The 24375-nt window shown below is 32.5% G+C and overlaps 1 long non-coding RNA gene across 1 annotated transcript in view; it reads left to right on the top strand.

The window, feature by feature from the left end:
- Positions 1 to 24375, top strand: part of LOC141500697 (uncharacterized) — a 386762-nt gene that overhangs the window by 27756 nt on the left and 334631 nt on the right. The gene's annotated exons all lie outside the window — the stretch shown is intronic.

Here is a 24375-nt window from a genome sequence, read left to right as displayed (position 1 = left end):
GATCATAATAAAATGTGATCACTATCCTGTGAACTATTTTTTGTTATTAAAGTAAACCAATAGCTTTAATAAATTTGAATGCATGTATTACTTTATATTTATATACTTTATACTTTCTATTTAGTCAAAAATTATTACATATTATTTTCAAATTATCATGGTTCAGTCAATAAGGAAAAATATGAAACATTTTGAGAGCAACATTAAACAATCAAAATTGTTTTTCTCTTTCTTCTTGCTCTTCATAGCATATAGACAAGATATAGTGTCATATCAATTGTTTGACTCTGGGAAAGTGTTTTTATCTTACCCCCTAGGAAACTCTTCAAGACTAAGCTGAAAGTTTCAGATCTGTTTTTGGTAGACGGACATTGCTCACTGGGAGTTTCCCCATGGATAGACTTTGGAAAAAAAACCTTTTTGAGATTTCTTTTGTTTCCTTCTCAAAAGACTTTCTCTGGTTCTATGAATTTTGAAATATGAAAATAAATATCATTTTGAAGAAAATGTCATTACCTTAAGATGTGTTCAGATTAGTGAGTTACCTTTTAACACAATTGCCTATTTCACCCTGACCCAGAATAAAACTGACTAACCTCTTCAGCATAGTTACCCAGGTATGTCCAAGGCACACTTCTTTGATTGATGTCAAGGCTAGAATTCTCAGATGATTGGTTCAATAATGAAAGGTCAGTGCCCTATTTACCTAAGATTCCACTTCTAGCTCAAGCAAAAAAGTCATGGGAAACAAGTTGTCTGTGTGTCTGTCTATGTATGGGTTTGTTTATGTGTGGCTCTGTGCATTTATTCTTTAAGTTACATAGAAGGACTTTCTGAGAGGAAGCATCCTTTTGGAATCCTTTTAATTAATATGTTTAATTTGTTTTTGCAGAGAATGTTGCAAATTCTAAATATCTAAATGAATCCATTAAAAACCTTAAAATTCAAAACAAACAATTAAATTGTTTATTTATTATATACATATATAGATAGATTAGATTAATAGCTAGATAGATAAAGATGTTAGTAAATATGCTTTAAAATTTTTTGCTTTAACATTGGATCTTTTATAAGACTCCTTTAAACAAGGAACATTATCTGCTATATTTAAAGGATTTTTTTTAATTTAAATGATATGGTAAAATATATTTCAAGTTCTAAGGGAAATAATCTGATTAACTCTGGCTACTATGAATACATAGCCATCTAATACTCAAAGTTAAAATTCTACCTTTATTCAAAGTCATGCCATCCATTTGGGGATCACATGCACAGATAAACAATTGTAAGGAGACTAGATAATCTTCTCCTAAGCTTTGAAAGAGTCTTGTAGTGTTGTGGCATGGTTGGCATGCACAAATTTCCCTGTTACTTTATTACTTTCTGATTCTTCTTATTGTTCTGTGATCAAAATATGCTGAAAGACATTAAGATTTGACTACCTAGTTTTTTGGCATTTTGTTGAATACTTGTGCCTGTTTAGTACCATATGTTAGACCTTGGAAATCATTTAGATAATTTGTTTATATCATTTTTAACCTCTCTGTCTTTTTTATTTCCCTCTTCCCATACATTTTGCTATTGTTAATCTCTCAGTTTTAGATATATGCTTATGATCACATTCTTTAGAATAAGCAACCACTCAAATTGTTCCCAAATTCAGATTATTATGCCTTACTTAAAAATATGCTGAACTTGGGGTGGCTAGGTGTCACAGTGGATAGAGCAAAGCCTTGGAGTCAGGAGTACCTGAGTTCAAATCCGACCTCAGACACTTAATAATTGCCCACCTGTGTGGCCTTGGGCAAGTCACTTAACCCCATTGCCTTGCAAAAACCTAAAAATAAAATCTGCTGAACTCCTTATCCACATTCTATACAACTTTTCTCCATTTACCATCTTGTGATCCCTGATTCTGAGTCAAAATAAGTAGTACAAATACTGGTCTTAGGTATTTGTTGCGGATTTTATTTTTGTGAATTGGTCTGGATACTGAACACAATGTATGCAATTTTGTAGAACTTTATATAAACATGTTATCTCTCCTCATTACATTATAAATAATTGGAAGGCAGAGAATAACTTGTCTTTTATATCTGTTTCATTTAATCCAATTCCTGTAAACATAGTTTTAAATAAATTGCTTCTGGTCTTTAAGATTAATCTCCAAATCTATATTTTCCATTTCCATGATCGTTCATCAACTTTCAAAGGAGAAATGAGAGAAAGAGCTGGAATGTTAAACCTTTAAGGTACCTTAGAAACAAATTACATATTACAACCTGCCTAAACATGTCAAGTGACTTATCTTCAGTTTGAAAATACTAAGGGACAGAATCAGGATTGGAACCTTGATCTTCTATTATAAGAAAACATAGCACTCATTAATAGCAAGCAATATAATCTTTGTGATCTAGACGCAATATCTTTGAACCTTTTATATTCATTTAATCAGGGCCTAGCACACAGTAAGTACTTAATAATAAATGTTTAATGAATTGAATTATAGAATTGAATTGAAACATTTCCAATAAGCTAAGAATAGGAAAAGCAATATTAGAATAGGATCCTGATATCTGTTTTGTTAAAAAAAAAAAAAAAACTTGTTACCCTGTCCTCATAGAAATAGATTTTATCAGCATATAATGGTTGAAATATTGCACTTGGAGCTATGAGACCTCATTTTGCATCCTGCTTCAGACATTTATTCTGTTGAACACGAAGAAGAAGAATGAGATGGGAGAGGAGGAAGGGGGATTAATAAGAAAATTGAGCAGAAACTAATTGTGATGATGTAAAATGAAGTCACGAAGAGTGGAAGTATAACTAGTGATTTTGTTTAGGTGTTAAGGAAAAGATCATAAATTCAATGTCTCGTTAGTCAATGCCTTTTGAAAATTTAATTTAGAAAATGGTAGAATATTTGAAAAATTGAGAACCTATAGTAAAATCAACTTAGTTCCATTCCCTTGTTTTATCATAATTTTTTTTCTTTAAGAATTTATTTTTTTTCTCCAGAGTTAGCACCTTAAACACTGAGTCTGGATATTATCATTGTCTGCATATTCATCTATGGGGAACAAACATTTCTCCACACATATCAGCTGGTTTGTCAATTGCTGACAATAGTCTTTGGCAAAATCATTATTTCCACTATCAATTAAACTGTCAAGGGCACTGCAGAAATTTCCTGGGTGGCATCTCTCCAACTCCTATCAATAGCTACTAGACCAATTAAATCTTGTTCAGCAAGTGAATTTTTCTTCCTAACCCATTGTGTTCAGATGATTGTCACTTTCACAGGATTTAGTTATTACTTATATGATACAACTTTTCTTTTCCCATAAACTTCCTAGGAACAGCGCCCTTTAGATTTAACTATTTCCAATGTGTAATATGACGAATGATGGACTTACATGCCCACTTAAATGCTCTATTCGTGATGGGCATATTTTAGTGTTGTAGACACCCAGTGTCCTCACTTTGAAATTTCCTACTTCTTCCAAAATTTCTGAAATGCTAAGAGGACTAAGATGATTTTTATGTTCATTTTTATTAGATAATATTACCCATCTTACTTGTTAGAAAGTAGTTCTCTGATGAAAAATTATTGGATCTTGAATAACATTTATTTACTATAAATTTGGCTTGTAGCTCTTATGTCTATGACACAGACTGTTATCTCTTACCAACCAGTAATACAAAGAAGCATTTTTTGTAAATGTACAATTGTGTATCCTTGATAGTTCCATGCCCCTATGATAGGAAGGGAAATAGGAATAATTTTCTAAATGTCACATGTACAGGTTAAGCTTATAAGTGCTATAAATGACAATGATTGACTCAGTTTTGAAGCACATACATTTGTGAGTGGAGAAGGTGTGTCAGAATATTGGTTTGTAATTGATGAAGGGTAGTAGATATGGTAGTGATAGCAAAAAAATCTCCTTCTTGTCTGTTACGAAGAAGATAATAAGTGATCAATCTTCTCCACCTCTAATTGCTTGATCACATATCCCTCTGAGTCAAACCATAGCTCCCACCCAACCAACCAACCATGTTACGGATCACTCCTTTAAAGTGACCAACTGTTGAAAATTACCAAGATTCAAAAAAAGAATATTATCTAGCAAGGATATTTGAAAAACATTTTCAATTAGAAAACATGAAGTTACATGTTTTAAATATTTTATTTTGCTTATAATTTATGTATGATTATTTTATTTTATTTTCAATTAATTTGACAAATAAAGAACTGGATTTGTTAGCAGATTTAAGTATGAGGTCTGGCTGTACCACTAACTAGCTATGTGAGCTTGGACAAATCCATAGAGTTTCAGGGCCTCAGTTTTGTCATAAATAAAATGGAAAAGTTGGATTAGGGGATCATTAAGAATTCTTCTAGCATGAACCCTCAGTTTGAGACATATAGTTACTTAATGAACCTTTGTTGGTCAGTTTGTTATAGTAAATTGGAGTGAGTATACAAGACTTTCTTCCTTTACTGATTTCACTGTTGCCCAAAGCCATGAAGAGAATGAGAAATAATTCATTTGGGACACATTAAACAGCATATCCTTTAGACTGTGTGCTGAGAAGAAAAGGAAGAGTTAATGAAACATTCCCTTAAGGTGTGCCAGCATAATGCATTTCTAAGTTACTATTATCATTTACACTTAGTTTTCCTGGTAAATTTTAGCATTTTAATAAGATTTAAGTAGGGTAAGTCCAGTTCATTACATTATAGAGATAAGAAAAAATGGATTTCATATTCTTAAGTTATTAAATGTAGAATATATTATGTGAAAACAGAAGCAAAATTAAATTATCAGGTATATTTTAATGTAATTACTAATGTTTGGTCCTTGTCATATCATAAGCTAATAGCATCCCTTCAAAAGCAAGTAGAGGGAATTTCCTTGCTCTTTCAATACAATTCTTTCTATTTCTAATAAGGATAACTTTGCTCTCTTCTCTCCATGAAAAAAGAAAGAAAAATACCTTTCAATATATTCTCTAGTTTAAATATTGATTTGGGTTCCTCTCAAGCCAATTTCACTGCTAAATAATTTATTTGAGGTTTTGTATTCATCTCCTCTGCTTATCTTTATTGACTAATTCCCACAAGGATAACTATAACTGCTTTTATAGATATAAAATTACCTTTGACTTTGTTAATTGATGGAATACTGCATTTTGGCATAATCTAGAGAGACTTAACAATGACCTGTCAAAGAACTGCTAAGAGAAATCATTTTGACCAGGCAATTAAATACATTGCATAAAGAATTTCTTTTAGATACCATTTGTCTCAGAGTATATGAATTATTCATTTCTTAAAAAATTAGAAATTAGCAATGTATTTCAAAACCTTTAAATCAGAATGAATTTGGGGAAAAGTGTTTTATTCTGTTGTTTTTAGTAAAAATTAACTCATTCCATACCAGTTAAATCCTTGCCTCCCAAAAGGAAATTTTCTACAAACCCCTTTTTTCCCCTAAAGTTTCCCCTTCTGGATTATCTCCAAGTTATCCGTTATATAGTTTATTGGTACATAGTAGTTTGTATATTAAAACCATAATTAGTCAATGAACTACTGTGAAGAGTTTTTTGGGTTTTTTTGCCTTTCCTTGTATTTGAAGCCTTTTGTACAATATCTGACACATAAGGTAGATACAGGATAGAAGATAAGAATGTATGTAACACTACTGCTACTGCTAGGCACCATGCAAATTGTTTTTATATATATTATCTCATTTGATCCTCATAGCTATCCCATTACATAGATTTCTAATGTTATTCCAATTTTAAGGTGGCAGAAATTGAGACCCCCAAAATTGAGCTTAAGTGATTTTCTCAGAATCACAAGCTAGAACGTATCTGAATCCAGATTTGAACTCAGGTGTTCTGTCTTTAGTCCCACTCTGCCACCATCTTCTAGGATTAGGAGTTTATTAGTCATTTATTGCCTGCATGTTTATATTACTGATTAATCATGAGTTCCTCCGAAAATGTTCAATTAAATTTGTTCTCTCATAATAATACTTATTTATAAAATGTAAATTTTTGATGGAAATAAAAATTTGAGATTTAGATTTTATGTTTATTTTTGTTTTATTGATATCTATTTTTCAATTTCACATAATTATAGTTTTCAGTTTTAACTTTTGTAAAATTTTGAATTCCAAATATTTTCCTCCCTCCCTTTTCTGCTTCCTCCCTAAGATAGCAGACAACATTATATAGGTTATATAAACATGATCATATTAAACATATTTCCATATCAGTCATATTGTGAAAGAAGAATCACAACAAAAGAGAAAAAAAACAAGAAAAACATTTTTTTTAAATTGTAAATAGTGTGCTATGATCTACAATCTAAAGCCTTAGATTTTTCTCTGGATGTGAATGGCACTTTCCATCACAATTGGAATTGACTTTGATCACTGTACTGCTGAGAAAAACTCAATCTATCATAGTAGATCATTACACAATATTGCTGTATGATATAGAATGTTTTCCTGTTTCTGTTCCCTTCACTTAGTGAGTTCATGCAAGCGTTTTCACATTTTTTTAATTCATTGCCACTACCACAAAAAAGAGTATTACAAATATTTTTCTATAAATGGGTGCTTTTGACTTTGAGATACAGACCTGTAGTAATATTGTTGGATCTAAGGGTATGAAGTTTTATTTACCTTTAGACATAGTCCCCAATCTCTCCAGAATGGATGAATCAGTTCGCAACTCCACAGATTTTGCATTAGGGTCCCATTTTTCCCATGTCCCTGCCAACATTTATTTTCCTTTTCTGCCATATTAGCCAATCTGACAGCTGTGAAATGGGGCCTCATGGTTATTTTAATTTGAATTTCCCTAATCAAAGAGCATTTTTCATACGAGTATAGATAGATAGATAGATAGATATAGATATTTTCTTCATGTGAAAATTGATTGTTCCTATCCCTGGATGATTTTTCAGTTGTGGGAAGACTTGAATTCTTGTAAATTTGGTCCATTTCTCTATATATTTTAGAAAGGAGGTCTTTGTCAGAAACACCAACTGGAGAAAAGTGCTTCTCAGTTTTTGCTTTCTTTGTCATCTTGGTTTTACTGTTTGGTTTTTCTAGAAGAAAAATTAATTTAATACAATAAAAATTATTCATTTTGCATTCATAATGTTCTCTAACTTCTTTGGTCATAGACTCCCTCTCCATAGATCTGAAAAGTAAACTATTCCTTATTTCTTGTATTTGCTTTATGGTATCACTCATTACATCTGTATCCAAATGTATTCTTTTTAACCCTAATTTATTTTGGAATTTGTGAACTTGATCAATGCCTAGTTTCTGCCCTACTATATTCCATTTTTCCAAGCAATCTTTTTTTTTTAGTTTTTTTTTTTTTTGCAAGGCAAATGGGGTTAAGTGGCTTGCCCAAGGCCACACAGCTAGGTAATTATTAAATGTCTCAGACCGGATTTGAACCCAGGTACTCCTGACTCCAGGGGCAGTGCTTTATCCACTGCACCACCTAGCCGCCCCAATTTCCCAGCAGTCTTAAAGAAATAGTGAGATTTTCTTCCAAAGCTGGAGTGTTTGATTGGTGGCTAGGTGGCCCAGTGGACAGAGCGCCGCCCCAGAGTCAGGAGTACTTTGTTATTCTTTTTCTAACTCCAAAAATAATTTTTTTGTTAATGTCATTTTTTTGGCACTCAGTGAATAAATTAACTTAGGTATACTTGACCTTTTTTTTATATTAGCTTGGCCTAACATGAACAATTGATATTCATGCAGCTATTCAGATCTGACATTATTTGCGTGAAAAGTATTTTGAAATAGTGTTTTTATAGTTCCTGGTTTTGTCTTGGCAGATTGACACATATATATTTTATATTTACAATTATTTTAAATGGATTTTTCTCTTTCTATCTCTTGGTGCTTGACTTTTTGGTAATATATAGGAATGATGATGTTTTATTGTGGTTTATATTACATTATGCAAATTTACTAAAGCTATTGTTTTTAAAATTTGCTCGTTATTGTTTTAATTGATTCACTAGAATTCTTTAAGTATACATCATATCATCTGCAAATAGTGATAGACTTGATCATTCATTGATTATTCTATAACCTTCATTTACTTTTTCCTTTATTTCTAAAATTAACATTTCTAATACAGTATTGAATGATAATGGAGATAATCAGTATCCTTGTTTCATTCATGATTTTATTGAGAATTTTCCTAACTTATCCTCTTTATACTTAATGCTTGCTGATGATTTTAAATAGATGGTGCTAATCATTTTAGGGGAAACTCCCTTTATTCCTATGTTTTCTAGTGTATTTAAGAATAATGTTGCTGCTTTTTGTCAACAGCTTTTTCTTCAGTTATTGAGATAATAACTATCTCACTTTTTCCTGTTATTTCTCTGTAGTTTTGTTATCAACATATCTATTTTGGTGACAATTTTGTTACTATTGAACCAATCCAACAATCCTGGTATTAATTTAAACTGGTCATAATCTATTATCCTGAAGATGGACTGTAGTCTATCTACTAATATTTTATTTAAGATTATTATATCAATATTCATAAAAAATTGGTAAGAAGTTTGACTTTTTCTGATTTATACTATAGCAATATACTTGTGTTAATAAACTCCAGTTTTGCTGAACTCCACCTATTTTTCCAAATCATTCATATAGTTCTCAACTTACTTGTACTTCAAATCTTTGGTAGAATACACTTATAAATCTATATGACTATGTAGATTTTTTATTTTTTAGGAAGCTCATTAATCAACCATTTGATTTAATTTTCTAAAATGGGATTATTTAAATATTTTACTTCTATTAATCTGGACAATTTATATTTTGAAAAATATCCATCCATTATATTTAGATTATCAAATTTATTGACATATGATTAGACTACATGGATCTCAATTTTTGCTCTTCCTCTTCACTAAATTTGCAATGAATTCATTCTTTTCCTTTTTGATACTGTATTTTGATTTTCTTTTTTCTGTTATTAAATCAATTAACCAAAATTTCCCTAAGAACTTCTTTGCTTTTTCTGAGAAAAAGATTGCTATCCTTGTTTTTTTTTTTCACTTCAGCTGATGTGTAAGATATTCTGCTCTTGCTTTTACTCTATGTGTATCTCTCCCCTTAAAATGTGTTTCTTGTAAACAGGATATTATAAGATCTGGTTATTAATCCACTATGCTATTTGATTCCATTTTATGGGAGAGTTTATCCCATTCACATTCCTAGTTGTAATTGCTAACACTTTATTATCCTCCATGCTATCTTCCCTCTATTTGTATTTTCCCCTGCTTTCAACCTACTCCTCCGCCATCCTCAGTCTTTCCCCCTTGCTGTCAGATTCGTCTCCCTTTTTGTCTTCTTTCCCTTTTAGCCTTCTTCCTTCCCTTCATTCTATCAGTATCTTCTTTCCTTCTTCTCTTTCTCCTCCTTGTATTTGAAGGGCAAGATGAGATATATTTCTAAACTCAATTGAATGTCTATATTTTTCTCTCATTGAATCAAATCTGATGAGAGTAAGATTCAAGTAATTCTCACCTCCCTTCTTTCCCTCTACTGCTATAGATCCTTTGTACTTCTTTATGTTATGTGATTTAGCTCACTCTGGCTCCTCCTTCCTCTTGTCTCATTACAATCCCCATCCTTTTAATTTATTTTAAATCAGTCCTCCAAAAATCAATTTATGTCTGTACCTTCAGCCTAAGTGTATTAATGGCTATAACAGGGTCATGACTCTCAATATTTGTGAGAATTTTCCTCCCAGATAATCAGTTTAATCTTATTTAGTAACAGTCTTTTTATTTCCCCCATTTACCTTTTAATGTAACTTTTCTGTCTCCAGTTTGAAGATTACATTTTTCTGTTCATCTGTTTTTTTTTTTAATCAGGAAAGTTTGAAAATCACTTATTTCATTAAATTTCTACCTTTTCCCCTAAAAGAGTAAATGCAATTTTGCTGGATAGTGGATTCTTCCTTGTAATTCAAGCTCTCTTATCCTAAATGCTGATGCCAGGTCCTGTTTAATCTGGACTGTGACTGTTCAGTATTTGAAATGCTTCTTTTAGGCTGCTTGCAGAATTTTCTCCTTAAAACTGATAATTCTAGAGTTTGGCTTCAATATTCCTTTATGTTTTCATTTTGGGATCCCTTTCAGGAGATGAATGGTGGATTCTTTCAATTATTATTTTTCCTTCAGTTCCAGAATATATCAAGGTACATGTCCTTGATGATTTCTGGAAGAATGCTATCCAGGGGCAGCTAGGTGGCGTAGTGGATAAAGCACCGGCCCTGGAGTCAGGAGTACCTGGGTTCAAATCTGGTCTCAGATATTTAATAATTACCTAGCTGTGTGGCCTTGGGCAAGCCAATTAACCCTTTTTGCCTTAGGAAAAACTTAAAAATACAAAAAACAAAAAAGAATGCTATCCAGGCTCTTTTTTTGATTATGACTTTCAAACAGATCAATGATTCTTAAATTATCTCTCCTGGATCTATTTTTCAAACAGTCATTTTACTATTTAGATATTTTACAGTTTCTTCTATTTTTTAGTTTTTAAATTTTATTTCAAACTTTTTTTTTGCGTCTCATGGAGTCATTATCTTCTAGTAGTCCCAGTCCATTTTCAAGGAATTATTTTCTTCAATTACTTTATAGATCTCCTTTTAAATTGGATCAAATCTGTTTTAAAGGAGCTTTTATCTTTTTCCATTTTTCCAGTTTTAATTTTGAAGAAATTAATTTCTTTTTCAATTTTCTCAATTATATTTTAAAGGATTTTTTCTTCAGTAACTTTTTATCACAAGATGCTCATTTTCTCTTGCATTTATTTACCCAATTATTCCATTTGATTTTTAAAATTCTTTCTGAACTCTTCTAAAAAGTCTTTCTGAACTGGAGATCAGTCCAGAACTTCACATGTAGCATCCCTTCTTCTCTCCTTTTCAGACCTATTAACCTTGTCTCCAAGGTAACTTTTAATATAGCCTGTTTTTTTCCTCTGACCTTTCTTATTCATTTTGAGATTTGTTGCCTATCCTGAGGTTCTTGCCTTAGGAGGGAGGGGATTTCCTAACTGACCTTCAGTTTTGAGATCCTTAGAGGTTTGCATATTAGCCTGGAGGTCATTGATGGTTGGAACTCCATGGGATTTCTTAATTGACCAACAAGTATGGAATAACAGAGGCTCTTTCTCTCTCCCCCCCATACCCTCTGTGCTGACAATGTCAGTCACCTGCTCACTAAACCAGAACGTTGGAAATACCTGGAGCTGTCCACATTGGCAATTCAATCACTGGATGAGACTATCCAAGCTGAAAATACTGGCAGCTGTCTTCACAGACAGTCTGTGCTGTGGAAGTCATCAACCAATTCCCTAGACAACTAGGAAAGAGGGAGGCACCTGGGGCTGTTTCTGGACTGTTTGCGCAGGGATGCCAAAGGTTCTCCATCCAACTTAGGCCATCTGAAACAACTGCTCTCACTGAATAGGAGTCCTGGGCACCTGCACTGGAACTTTCCTACCATTCTGGAGCTCTCTCAGACCATCTTACAGCTCAAAGTGCAAAACCCTCCACTCCCACATCTGAGGTTAGTCCAAGGTCTGGTCCTGTCATTATATGCTAGGTCCCCTATTCTCTGCCCTGGACGTACTCACACTACCACCCAAAACAGACTTGCTGGAAGATGTTGCATTCTGTTCTTTTGTGAGTTCTGTCACTCCAAAATCTGTTTAGAGACTTGATTCATGTTGTTTCTGAGGGAAACTCAGGAGAGTTTAATAAAAAAACAAAACTTTCTGGCTTGTCATCTTGGCTAGAAATCCATATTTTTTTTATGATATAGCTTCATCGGGAATGGAAACTTTTAGCAAGATATAGTTTCCTAATCTCTTTTTTCTTCCTTATCTCTTTAAATTAAATCTATTTTTTGCTTTTGCTTTGCATGAGATCAAAATTGTTATCCAATTTATTTTTACACGTTTGTTTCTGCTCCAGTCTTTTATTTTTACATTCTGTACATCTTTTTGTTTCAAATGTTATTCTTGTAAACAACATAATTGGAATTCTGGTTTTTAATCCACTCTACAACTTATTTTCATTTATTATTTCATTCCTTTTCATTTCATTTTCAAAACTTCATTCATAAGGATGGTTATGATTACTTACTTTATATTTTCCTCCATCCTATTTTCTCTCTTTTATATATTTCTTGCTCCTTACAGCCTATCCTTCCTGACCAGTGTTATGCTTTTGACCACCACCTATCGCCCACAATAGCACTGGTGTGGATCTGGACATGAATTTCCTAGAGTCAGGTCGGGTAGATAATCATATCCAAACATGAAAGGTTGGGAAGTGAAAATCTACCAACTTTATTTTTGGAAACTTGACTTTTTGTAGCAAAAACTTATCTCAGGAAAGATGGGTTAGAGGAGACCCAGTTTTACAATTTCCTGGGTAAATTTACAGCATTTGTTCTTAGAAATTTACATACTTCTCTATCAAAGAACCCTTTTACAAGCACCTCAGGAGCCACAGATTATCCTAGGTCAGGGTTCACTGGTGAGTCAATAGATATATACAATGAGCAATAACCCATACATATCTTTGATGGAAAATGTCACCAAGTATATGTGAATATCACTCCCTGGGGCTGGCCCTCTACAGATTCCCCCTTCTTAGGCATGCTGAAGCTTTAGGTGGTATGTCAGGACATCTATGTTTTGTCCCAGTGACAAAAGGCATTTAATATAAATGGATATAATACACAATATCAATAATAACACAAAGATACCAGGATGCATGCTGACTAACGGGTTCATAAAATGAAAAGAATGAAACCTATTAACAAAGTTAAATAAATTATCAGTACCTGAGTCCATTTCCATTCTAGGTGCCAATGGAATATCATTAATGATTTTATGCAATTAATTCATATCCATAGTTATAAAATGATTATAATATATTCCATTCAAATAACCTTTATATTATCCCATGGAATAAATGAAGTGTTATATTTTAAATGAGTAACACAAATAGCAGAAAATCTATAAACACATTGAAATTTTTCATTACAGAGGTTTGTAATGTGTTAATCAAATGATAAAGATCCAATATATTTGGCTTCTATTTTTCCTTATTCCCTACTTGTACAGAAATAGTCACTGAAGTGACTGCTACAATGGCTACCACTATATTTAATATCCCAAACACAATGCAACTAACATATCTCTTCTGCCTAAATCTCTTTAATGTTTTTTCTAAGAACTCATGAGCAGGAGACATATACCAGCTTTCTACCTTGGTAGGTATTATAGCAAATTTTGGTTTCCTTATCCGGAAAAGAACATCATCATCCTCTACTTCCTTATTTATGCATGCTTAAATAGTGCAATTGTAACAATTAAAATTATATCCACCTTTTTTCTCTGATAATATTGACATCTTTGAAAGATCCTATCATGAAGGCAATATCTGGTCCTGTGCATGCAGTCACAGACAATTTCTTTTTTGCATAATATATTTTCTCCAACTTCTTATTCCATTGTATATACTTTATCTCGTCTATAACTGCTATAGCCTTCCAGATCTCTAAATTAGCTAACCCTATTTCTGGGTATATAATTGGTTTAATACCCCATCCAATACCCCATTAAACAATTCCATCAGGAGAATTCCACACCTTTAGTAAAATAGAATGATCATAAATTCTTCTATTTGATGTATGACAGGTAACCCAGGGTGGAAAACATTCATTTTTGAAATCCCAAGCATGTAAATTTAAAGAAGGATATTCTGTAGGAATTATCTTTCTTCCTTCAATACTTTCTACAAATGGAATTCCTGATATTCTAAAGTCCTAAATGCTCCTCTTATGAATATTTGAATGAGATGAATGATTAATTTTACTTAATTTAACACATGGTTCATCAGTACAGCTTTTACAAAAACATCTAGGTGTCACAGTCTTTAAACAAGTGAATTTATGCCTAAATTTTCTTCTCAGCATCTCTTCTTTGATATCAGTATGAACTTTGTTATATCCCAAATAATATGCAACTTCCCCAATTAAATACAATTTCAGCCATACACTCTCTCCGCATTTGTAGAGTAGTGATCCATGGAGGGTTTTAAACATTAGTTCAATATTCAATTCCTTTTACAGTCCCCAAATTATTCATGAGTAAGTAAGCAATGTAAATTGTCCCATAAGTCCATGAAGAGCTCTACTTTCATCTTTTCATTTTTTATTTCTTAAGTGTAAGTTATTCATTTTCTGTATTACTTGATTCATCTGGTATGCATAGTCTGATGTTTCTTTTTGGTACCCAGACAGTTTCTCCATCTGTGGACAAAACAGAAGCATACTCTCGACCCCAGGTAAATAATGGATCCAGTCATTTTCAATGCTGATTTCTTAGGATTCTTCCATGTAATCATGCCCTTCCCTTCATGTTTCATATGCTTTAAAAAAAACTTTCTGCAGGTGTTAATTGTTTATCATTCAATGTTAAAAAAATCATGGTATATAAGGCAAGATTTACTCTCCTTCCTTGTTTCCCCTTTGTCCCTATATATTCCCCTTTCTTTTGCACTTCCAGAAATCTCTTAAGATCTTTATGTTTTCTTTCTGCTAAATCTAGACCAGTGGGGTCATAGGGAATACCTGTAATATGTTTTATATTGTAATATAGTCAGAATTGTTTAAATGCCATAGAAGTATATCTAGACCCATTATCTGTTTTTAAGGACTTGGTATCCCTGCAATTGCAAAACAATGGAATAAATGATCAATCACACTTTGTGTAGCCTCTGAACTTTGTGCTGTTGCCATTGAACAAGAACTCAATGTATCTACAGCAACATGAATGAATTCCATTTTTCCACAAGATGTGTAATGGGTCACATCCATCTGCCATAATTCATTAGGAACCTGGCCTCTAGGATTCTTAGAATAATTTGAAGTAGTAGATAAATATGGAATGCATAGTTGACAGTATTTTACTATATGCCTTGCATGTTCTCTGGTGATTTTACATTCTTTTCTTAATAAGGAGACATTCTAGTGAAACTTTTTGTGACACTGCCTAGCTTGCTGTTCTACTAAGTTTATAAGAATTAGAAGGGTTAATTAATCAGCCCTATGATTGCCTTCATATATGTGTCCAGGCAATTCAGTGTGAGAATGTATGTAACTTGTAAATCTTTAAAGAGTTGACATAATTCTTCATCAGTGCTATGTTTAATAAAATCTGTTTCTATGTATCTGACCACATGATAACTATACTTACTATCTATAAAAATGTTAAGGGTTTTTGGCTGTTCTATTAATACCATTAATTGGGCATATAATTAATTCATTTGTTTTGATTAAAAAATTTTTTAATTGCATTTATACTTGTACCTACAGGTCTAGAATAAGGTCCACCAAATTGTTTAAAAATTTCAGGAAACCTAGAGTGTTATAACTACAGATATTTTCCCTCATTACCTCTACAGAGCAATCACCCATTTAACTCCAGGCTTTGACATCATTACTGTAAAATAGCTTATATTGATAAAACTAGATCATATAACTTTTCAACATCGTGCTCATCAGTAAATTGCTTAACTATAGGTTACATAATTTTCAGTCTCCCAATCATTTTTCAAAGCCTCTCACATTTATTCAGTATTATGGGAAGAAATTGCAGTTAAGCAACTTCCTCTAAGTTGACCATTTTTGCTTCTTTAAATTTAAACATTAAATTCTTAACCTACATGAAACATAGTGTTTCCATGCTGACATCTCATTCTCTTAAAGCAACCTTATAAATAAATATCTGTTTCACATAAAGTTCTTTCATATCTCTGTTTTTAAGTTTATTTTATTCTTGTTCAAATATTCTCCTATTTTTGAAAAGAATTTAAGATTCTCTATAAATTTAGTTTTATATATAATAATTTCAAAAAGTCCAATGTAAAACTTTTACCATTGCCAAGGTTACAGGATACCTATATAATTTCTTCTTCTTAAATAACAGATATTAAATAAGTTTCTTTGATCTTACATGTAAGTATTCCCTTTGAGAAACACTAGGTGGAAGAGCACAGCTTTTCACAATTTCTGAGTCAAAATACCTTCAGAAATATAACCTTGTTGGTAAGGTATTCTCCAGTTTTCTTATAATAAGTCATTATAAAGGTGATGGATGATACTTCAATTCATCCATTGTTTGTTACTGTAACACAATATTACAATTTCAAAAAGTCCTCTGAATCTGTTCTTATACAAATTTTACTAATTATACATACCACATTTCAATTTAATGTATATATCCTCTTTACTCCCTAAAATTCTGTAATACATAAAAATTTCTTGAGACCAGATATTTCTAAAATCCCTTTTTATGATAACAGGTTTTCTTTAAAATTCTCTTAATAATCTTATAAATTCCAAACTAATATTCAAAATTACCTTAAATCGTTTTCTTTTTCAAAGTAAAATAGTTTGCAAATGCTTCTTGTCTGTATCAGTGCTCTTCTAACTTCTTAGTACTCTAACTTAAAAGAGCTTTCTACCATCACTGACAAGCTGAAATTCTGGGAATTGGAGATTCCTCACATTTTGAGATATCAAGGTAGTATGCACTAATTATTTACCTTTATTGCCTATCATTCATTCATTTTATATATATATATATATATATATATATATATATATATGTATATATATACATATATATATGTATATATATATATATATATATATATATATATATATATATATATATATATACATAATGCTAATTAAGAACAGGTCCAAAAATAATTTTAGGGATAATTTCAGTTTCTCTCAGGTCTCTTATAAGTATAATTTGCCAAATTAGTAAATAAATTTCTATTAGTCTATCAGACAAGAGAAGAGACACTAGAAAATAAGATAAAATAATAGAACCCCTTCTCCTCCAAAAACAACATGATTCTCAGGAAAATCTCCTTTTATGGCACCAATCATGAGTTTTGGGGGAAAAAAAAGATCTAATTTTGAAAAGAAAAAATGGAAAGAAGATTTGTCAATCAGAACACAGAGCAAACACATATAGACACATAAATGGAGTCAGAACATTTAGAACCAGAGAGACCCCCAATATCCAGAGAAACCCTAACCTGCTCTCACACCAGAAGGTCCCTTTAAACATTACACAAAGACAAAAAACAAGACGATAACACCATCAAAGGTGACAAATCTTGCAAGAAACCAGAGGAAAAATGCAGAGAAACTTCCATTTTTCATAATACATTTTTCCAATCAAAGGTATTGATATCAAACACTTCTTGATTTTAACTATAAATAGCTATAACCTTTTGAAAAGGCAAACAGTCACTCAAAAAAAAAACCCTCAGCCTAATTAGAACATCCCCTGTCCCCTTTCAGCTTAGAGTAAACCAAATTACTTCAACAGCCCTAAATCTTTTCTGGGAGGGTAGCCGCTTTTTTTTTTTAATCCTCACTCGTCCCATTATTTATTTTTGAAATAATCAAATTACGTATTTTAATATGAACCTGATTATCTTGTCTTTTTTAAATTAAACAGCATTTTAAAAAATTTAATATTTTATTTTATTTTATCAAGTCTTCATGAAACAATTCTCTCTCTCTTATCTAATGCTTTTTCTTAATTCCTCTCTCTCAGTTAACTTCAAGATCTAGTATAAGCAGCCATGAGCAAACAAACAAGCTGTCTGATCTCTCACTCCCATTGCTTCTTTCTATTTCAGGCAATTTTAACCATGCTTTTTCACGTGCCTGTAAACTATAGCTAATTTAATTATTTACTCCTGCTCATGGACCAGTGGTAGAGAGTATTTCAAATGTTATTCTTAACCCTGCTGCTTCAATTCTTTTAGCCTGACTAATACAATTCTAAAAAAGTTCAGTTTTCCATATTAAGTAATCTGGAGTAAGAGTAGTTTTTGTTATCATAGTCCAATCTTCTAGGGCTAATATTTTTCTACCTAATATTTCTATTGTATTCAAAACATATGGACTGGTGTTACCATATGTGCTTGTTGCTTATTTTAGTTCTCTAAATGATCTAAAATCTAAATGATTATATTCTCTCAAAACAATCCCCGGAATCTTTGGATCAGGTCTCTCAAGTCCGAGAAAAGAGAACAATAACTATTTCATGTCCCATGGAATCTTCTCACCTTTTTCTATTGCTTTTTGAGTGGCTATTTGACAATATTCTTATGTCCCTTATCTTTGGTAACATTTTCATCTTTAGACCATAAAGTAGCAGAAGGTGGTTTGTCAAAGGTAGGAGGAGGTGGCGTTGAGGGTAAAAGCCACCCTTCTTTTTCTTCCTTTCCTTTTTTACTCTTATCTTCCTGCTGAATGGTTTGAACATCTACATCAACCTTTTTTATTATACTATGAAACAAAGGAAAATATCCAGGTGGAGTCAGGCAGATTATTAAAATATTTCCCCATTGATAAGACTGCTATAGGAAATGGCTCCTGACCTTCCTGTTTAAAATGGTCACTCATCTGTTTCCCCACAGTTTCCCATTTTTCAATGCTTAATATTCCTTCTGGAAACCAAGGACAACATTTTTGTACACATTCACTAAATTCTTCCAATTGTTTTGCTGTTATTGACAAGCATCTTTTTTTAACTATCTGCTTTAGGATTTTCAAATAATATCCTCTAAACTTATACTGTCCCTGTCCCATTTTAATGCTCTCTGTTTTAGACATGATGAAAAAAATTATTTTCCTTAACTTCCTGCTGTCCCTTTATGAGCCCTCTTTTGACCCCCAGGTGTGCAAACTTTATCTTTTCTTTCAATATTGATTCCCCCTCCAGGTCCAGCTGTCCGTTTGTCCATCTGTCGTCCATCAGGCCGCCTGTCCGTCAGTCCCTGTTCAGGCACCATCTATTGTCCTCAATAGTTCTGGTATGGGTCTAGACATGAATTTCCGAGAATCAGATTGCATAAAGAAACATATCCAAACACAAAAGTTTGGGAAGTGAAAATCTACAAACTTTGTTTTTGTAAACTCAGATTTTTTTATAGCAAAAACTTATCTCAGGAATGACCCAGTTAAAAGAGACCCAGTTTTACAATTTCCTGGGTAAATTTACAATATTTTTTCTTAGAAATCTTAATACTTCTCTATCAAAGAAACCTTTACAAACACCTCTGCAGCCACAGATTATCCTAGGTCAGAGTTCACTGGTGAGCCAATGGATCCATACAATGACCAATAATCCACACATATCTTTGATGGAAAAAGTCACCAAGTATATGTGAATATCACTCCCTGAGGTTGGCTCTCTACAACCACCTCCCTCAATTTTCCTTTCCTTCTAACAGTCCCCTTTTTTTCTTTTCCCTTTATTTCTTACGTTGCACTCCATGTTCATTTCTTCTATCTGTTCACCTCCCCTTTTCTTTCTCCTTTCACCTTCTATTTCCTTATAAGGTAAGATAAAATTTTGAACTCAATTGACATTATGCTCTTTTTAAGCCAAATCTGATAAGAGCAAGATTTGAACAAAGCTTGCACTTGAATTTCTTTCCCTGTTCTTGGAATATAGAGATCTGGTCACTGGCTTTCCACACAGGCACATCAGGTGCTTGTTCCCTTATCGTTGGTGGCTTAGCCTAGACCCATCTCCTGTGCTGGGGTTTTAGGGCTCATTATTTGCTTTCTGCACTAAGATTGCCGGTCTCTTAATTGGCCTGCTATACAACTGACCTGTTTAGCTAGGACTGAGGTGCCTCTGCTTGTGCTGTGGCTAAGGATTTCCCATTGGTTTCCCTGCAACCCACCTATGCTGGGGTTGCACTCCCCTTTTACCAAAGCAGGACAGACATTTCCTGAAATCCTTCTAAGATATCTTAAGCTGGAAAATTGCTCCACTCCATCTTTTTTTAAGTCTGTTGATCCAGAGTCTGTTAAGAGACTTGATTTGGGAAATTTCAGGCAACTTCCTGACTTCTCTCCACTATCTTTTCTCTGCCTCAAAGAATTTGCTTTCTTCAGTATTGTTTTTACATTTGACATATTCTATTTTTTTAAAGAATTATTTTCTTCAGTCAATTTTTGTACTTCATTTTGCAAATGACTCATTTTTTCATAATTCTCCTGAATAACTTTCATTTTCCATAATTTTTCTTTGACCTTTCTTATTTGATTTTTAAATCTTTTTTGAGTTTTTCTAAGATGATTTTGGGGGGATTTAAATCAATTCACATTCCCATCTGAGGTTTCATATATAGGAATTTATCAATTGCTTCAAAGTTTGTGTTTTCATCTTTTCATCTTCCCTGTTGCCATAGTAGCTTTCTATTTTTTTTTTTTTTTGCTTATGGTATAAAGTTGAGTTCTATTGCTGGATAACTGGTGGCCCTTCTCTGAGGGGGGGGTGGGGAACAGGGGCCTGATCACCAGCTTTCCATGCTGGATCTTAAAGTACTTGTGTTTTATCCACTCTGCTGGGGAGACTCTTCCTAATTTCATCTGCTGTGCCTGAGTAATAGGGTTTGCAATTCGCCTTCTGTACAGGGGCTAGGGGACTCATAACTGGCCCACTGTTCCACTGGATTACTAAACATAGACTGAGGGATCTTAGGTTCACATATGTGTTCTGCTAAAAATCTCCAATTTTTCCTCATCCAACCTCCTCAAGGTTGTAATCTCCGTTTATCCAAAATTCATTGACCTTTCCAGAAGTCCTTCTAATATATCCAAAGCTGGAAAATTGTTGTCTTTCTTTTATTCTGCATTCTGTCATTCCAAACTCCAAATAGTGACTTGATTTAATGTTTCTCATTGAAAATGAAAAGAGCTTGGAAAATTCCTGGTTTTTCTTTGTGATCTTGACTTTGCTTCCATCATGGCAGATTTCAACTGCTTATAATCTTAGAATATGTAGCCTTGGGCAATGACAACTGCATATTTAGATTATAACATATTACCAGTAAAGATCTGATTTTAAGAAGTAGTTTCAAGTTTATCTCCAGGAAATAAATGACCACAAAAATTAGTATAGGAATTTGGGATTAAAGTTGGAGGGAACTTTACATGTTGTATAATCCAAAACCTTTATTTTAAGGGAGAGGAAAGCAAGAACATAAAAGATTACTATCCTTACTTAAGATGGAAGAGAAAAACTTCAAACATTTCAGTCCAAATCTACTGATTTTTTCCCCCATGAAATTATACTTTCATCCACCCTCTTCCCCAAATAGAATTAAACAAACAAAAATATGTAATAACCAATGAAAGGTGGCAAAAATTATCTAACAAAGATGATCTTTTCTTTTTAAATAAAGTGAGGTTGTTTTCCTATGAATAAAGTAAGAAATGGACAGCTGAATTATATAATAATGTCAACAAAATTTTAAAAGATAGAAAGCAAGGTTTTGACATGGCTGATAAGTTCTTTCTGGAATTTTTCTTGAATAGCTTGGCAACAAGTGAAAGAATTAAAAGATTTAGATTGGTTATATTTGATTACGGAGTTAGGAAGCCTGAATAACTTGCATAGGAGTCCCTATATTATTTTGATCCTATTTTATATTAATGTGATTTATGAATACTATGGTTTAATATGTATGAGTGTTCAGATTTTGGCATATATTGGCTACGTGATGCTGATAAATCATTAACCTCTCAGTAGGCAATTCTCTAAAGCTATATGTTGCAAAGATGATGCCAAATTGCATTGGGAGAAGGAATGTGCTCATTTGGTAGAACCCTATATCAATAAAATAATAGACTCAGTCTCTTTCCTGTTCCTTTATTTTGAATGTAATATAATATAAATATAATTATTTGTATATATATATATATATATATATATATGTGTGTGTGTGTGTGTGTGTGTGTGTGTGTGTGTGTGTGTAAAATAAAATAAATATGCATTTCCTAAATCCAAATGATTGTCTTTGGTAAGTTTTTCTTTACTTTTTAAACCACAAAGCAATGCCTAATAATGACTCATTGTTATAGCAGTAATTGCTAATCTCATAGTTTCTATTTGTAAAAGCATGCTTTTCAATAAAAAAAATTCAATAGTAGAAGGAAGAAAAGATAGTTACATTATAAAAAATTAAAATAGCACAAATCAGAATGTCATATTTTCCTCCATGTTTGCTATTATTCACCCTTCCTCTGCATCTGAAAATAACTGCCATTTATGCATAGGAAGTAAATCACAATCTTTCAGTATGATTTCACAAACATTTTTTCTATTATGCATAGACTTTGTTGTGGGACCTCATATTGGACCACTAAACTGACCAACTTTAAAGTTAGTGGCATGAATGGCACGGATGATTGGATAAGAAAATATTTATGGATTGATTTCATTACCAGAAGAGCATTTCAGACAGCTTGTTCTTTTGATGATAGCATACTTCCAGTTAGTATTATCATCAGATATGTATGAAAAGTTATTTAAATTAAATTGTGGAGACCTACAAAGTGATTTTATTTCCCCCAAATTAATTAATTTTCTTTACCAAGGTGAAGACTATATGCACAATAGGGACCACCATGTCCCAAGATAATCCTGCTATCCAAAATAAATATAAGGAGTGATTTTTGCTAATTACAAGTAAAAGCAAACAATAAGTAGTTTTTCCTACTCTCTCTCTCTCTCTCTCTTTCTCTCTCTCTCTTTCTTTCTATCTATCTCTCTTTCTGTCTACATGTAGATGTAGATAGAGAGATAGATATATCTTTTACAAAAAGCATCTTTGACCAGAACTTAGCTGAACTTTTCTTGAAGATCCCCATCTAGAGGGAGAATCAGGATAGATTCTTCTGCTTTTAACATACCTGAGTTTTTCCCCACTTACACCAAAATGAAATCATTTTATCTCAATTTTCTAAAACTTTTACTAGTTTCTTCTTTGACTGTTTTCTTTTAATTGGCAATTAATGTATTCATATTGTAATAGCTAACCAAGGAAATCTTCATTTCCCCCAATTACATGTAAAAACAATTTTACATTATTTTCAAGTTTTAAGTTAAAATTCTCTCCCTCCCTTCATTGCCTCCCCCATTGACAAAGCAAGCAATTTGATATAGGTTATATATTTGTGGTCGTGCGAAATATATTTCCATCTAAGTCATTCTGTGAAAGGAAACACGGAGAAAAAGAAGGAAAGGTTTTTAAAAAGTATGTTAAAATCTGTATTCAGGATCTACCAATTCATTCTCTGGAGATGGACAGCACTTTTAATCATAAGTCCTACAAAATTGTTTTGAATCATTGAAATGTTCAGCATAGTGAAGTTATTTATAGTAGATCATCAAACATTATTGCTTTTATTTTGTACAGGGCTTTTCTCATTCTCTTCATTTCCCTTCTGAAGATTTTTTTGAAGATCAACTGAAATCTAATTATGTTTTTCACATGTTTTACTCAGGACATTGATTTTTGAGCTAATTTATAAGATTTTACAATTATCTCTTAAATTTCAGCTAAGTAAATTTGGTAGTGAATTCTTAGCTATATTTTGGGGTACTGGCTTTCTTAACTTAACTTTTCCAATCTTTGATTCATATGAAAATGTATTAACTGTGTATCCTAGTGAAAAAACTAATTTGATGTCAGATGTGAATTAAGAGTTAGCAGAAAGGGGAGAAATTTAAGATTATTTTTGTACGGATACACTGGAGTAGATATGTCAGTATCCCTATATTCATCAAGGGAATGTCCCATAAAGTTCTGAGTCAAAAGCTCAATTATCTCTACATGTCTCTGAATCCCAGATTCCTTGTAGCTGAGGGCATTATGGGATGTGGTAAATAAGCAACCATGAATGCAGTATATTTCTCTGGGCATCTACTGTAAGATTTCTAGAATGGAAAGCAATACAGAAGAGTCAGTAGTTTACGACCCTTCTGGGGTAGGTACAAAAGCATTGACTGTTTTTTTTTTTCCCCTTAAGTTTGATTTTTCACTGAGACTCATTTACTAGAGGGTGAATAGATTATGGCCAAACATGGAATCATGAACTTGAGGCTTTATTACTGTTCTAAGTATTAACTTTTGTGAGCTTCTTTCATATCATTTAAAATAAGGAAAATGGAACAGATTCATTGAAGCATTAAAATGCTGCCCATAGTCTTTAGAAACTAATCTCGCTGCAGGCAACATATATACTGTGAATCAGAGTAACATTGCCAGGCCAAGATTTATCATCACTCTCTCAGTATCTACCTAAGTTTCATCCAGAGCACAATGCTGATTTGACCATTCTGTCATATATTCATTATTTATTATATGAAAGCCTGAGTGATATGTATGGGAAAAAAG

This window comes from Macrotis lagotis, chromosome X (genome assembly GCF_037893015.1).
Source record: "Macrotis lagotis isolate mMagLag1 chromosome X, bilby.v1.9.chrom.fasta, whole genome shotgun sequence".
Classification (NCBI taxonomy): Eukaryota; Metazoa; Chordata; class Mammalia; order Peramelemorphia; family Peramelidae; genus Macrotis; species Macrotis lagotis.
This window is presented reverse-complemented; position numbering and strand designations above follow the sequence as displayed.